This window comes from Salvelinus sp. IW2-2015, unplaced genomic scaffold (genome assembly GCF_002910315.2).
Source record: "Salvelinus sp. IW2-2015 unplaced genomic scaffold, ASM291031v2 Un_scaffold1865, whole genome shotgun sequence".
NCBI lineage: Eukaryota > Metazoa > Chordata > Actinopteri > Salmoniformes > Salmonidae > Salvelinus > Salvelinus sp. IW2-2015.
In genome coordinates, this window is record NW_019943229.1 from 156163 (window position 1) to 158973 (window position 2811).

The window sequence follows — 2811 nt, forward strand, 5'->3', positions numbered from 1 at the left end:
TCTCTCCTCTCCCTCCCCTCCTCCCTCTCTCTCTCTCTCTCTCTCTCTCTCTCTCCAATTCAATTCAATTCAATTCAAGGGCTTTATTGGCATGGGAAACATGTGTTAACATTGCAAAGCAAGTGAGGTAGATAATATACAAAGTCAAATAAAACAATAAAATGAACAGTAAACATTACACATACAGAAGTTTCAAAACAATAAAGACATACAAATGTCATATTATATATATGCAGTGTTGTAACAATGTACAAATGGTTAAAGCACACAAGTTAAAATAAATAAACATAAAATATGGGTTGTATTTACAATGGTGTTTGTTCTTCACTGGTTGCCCTTTTCTTGTGCAACAAGGTCACAAATCTGCTGCTGTGATGGCACACTGTGGAATTTCACCCAGTAGATATGGGAGTTTATCAAAATTGGATTTGTTTTCGAATTCTTTGTGGATCTGTGTAATCTGAGGGAAATATGTCTCTCTAATATGTCATACATTGGCAGGAGGTTAGGAAGTGCAGCTCAGTTTCCACCTCATTGTGGGCAGTGAGCACATAGCCTGTCTTCTCTTGAGAGCCATGTCTGCCTACGGCGGCCTTTCTCAATAGCAAGCTATGCTCACTGAGTCTGTACATAGTCAAAGCTTTCCTTAGGTGGGTCAGTCACAGTGTTAGGTATTCTGCCACGTATACTCTCTGTTTAGGGCCAAATAGCATTCTAGTTTGCTCTGTTTTTTGTTAATTCTTTCCAATGTGTCAAGTAATTATCTTTTGTTTTCTCATGATTTGGTTGGGTCTAATTGTGCTGTTGTCCTGGGGCTCTGTGGGGTGTGTTTGTGTTTGTGAACAGAGCCCTAGGACCAGCTTGCTTAGGGGACTCTTCTCCAGGTCATCTCTCTGTAGGTGATGGCTTTGTTATGGAAGGTTTGGGAATCGCTTCCTTTTAGGTGGTTGTAGAATTTAACGGCTCTTTTCTGGATTTTGATAATAGGGTATCGGCCTAATTCTGCTCTGCATGCATTATTTGTGTTCTACGTTGTACACGGAGGATATTTTGCAGAATTCTGCATGCAGAGTCTCAATTTGGTGTTGTCCCATTTGTGAAATCTTGGTTGGTGAGCGGACCCCAGACCTCACAACCATAAAGGCAATGGGCTCTATGACTGATTCAAGTATTTTTAGCCAGATCCTAATTGGTATGTTGAAATTTATGTTCCTTTGATGGCATAGAATGCCCTTCTTGCCTGTGCTCTCAGATCGTTCACAGCTCTGTGGAAGCTACCTGTTGTGCTGATGTTTAGGCCGAGGTATGTATAGTTTTTGTGTGCTCTAGGGCAACGGTGTCTAGATGGAATTTGTGGTCCTGGCGACTGGACCTTTTTTGGAAACCATTATTTTGGTCTTACTGAGATTTACTGTCAGGCCCAGGTCTGACAGAATCTGTGCAGAAGATCTAGTGCTCTGTAGGCCCTCCTGGTTGGTGACAGAAGCACCAGATCATCAGCAAACAGTAGACATTTGACTTCGGGTCTAGTAGGGTGAGACCGGGCTGCGCAGACTGTTCTAGTGCCCGGCCAATTCGTTGATATATAGTTGAAGAGGGTGGGGCTTAAGCTGCATCCCTGTCTCACCCCACGACCCTGTGTGAAAAATGTGTGTGTTTTTTGCCAATTTTAACGACACCATTGTTTGTTGTGTACATGGATGTTTATGATGTCGTAATGTTTTACCTCCCATCACACACTTTCCTCAATTTGTAAAGCAGACCCTCATGCCAAATAGATAGCGTAAGGACTCTTGCTCCTCGTCTATGGGCCGAATGTCCCCTCCCACTTTCCATAATTTGAAAGATGCTATAACATGCGAAATCATGATTTGTCCAAATTACCAGTGATAAATAAAAATAAATAAAAAAGCACCAGAACTATTGCTGCTCGTTAGCCATAGAATCTAGATCTATCATAGATCTACCGTACCATTTATATTTCCGCAGTCTGCCCACGAGAGATTGCCATACCACTAGCACACTTGGCTCAACCAATCAAGCGCTTGGAGATCAGTTAATTCATTGAATTATCTGTTAGTACTGGGCTGTAACAAAAGTTACTGCACACTGTGAGTCATCAGGACAGAAATTGCAGAACACTGTTATTGAGCCTAAGTTTGGTTATGAGCGGTCAGTAGGCTGGCATGGGGATGAGAAATTCCGTATGGTCACGCTGTGGAGAGCTGGGCGTCCTTGGTATCCTGGTTTGGGCACAGAGCGTTCAGCGCTTCCCGCTCCTGTTGCCATCAGTGGCCGACCACACGCTGGTCCTGGGCAGATACAGCACAGACTGCTGGGAAATGGCCAGCCCTGGGAGACTGTCTATGACACCACACTAGATAGACACACACACACACACACACTCACTCACACTGCCCACCCTGCTGTGTATTTGGGGTAAATGACAGCATTCTCCTTCCTGTGCATGTCTCTGTTGTGGGCTGTGTGCCTTAGCAATGAGGATGGTTCACTGTGCGCGCGCACACACACACACACACACACACATGCAGGGGTTTATCTTGGCAGAGAGGATTGGAAATCCAATTATTGCAAATAAAAGGTCTGAGTTATAATTATAGTTATGTCTGTGTTTATTGTAGATATTACTTTAAGGACCCATGCATGATATGCGCTAAGTGATGCTAAGGGTTATTTTAACTTGATATCATTAGGCCTCCTCCTGTCGCAGCCTGGGGCCATGTTTCTCTATTCCTACCTCCTACTGTCGCAGCCTGGGGCCACGTTTCTCTATTCCTACCTCCTACTGTC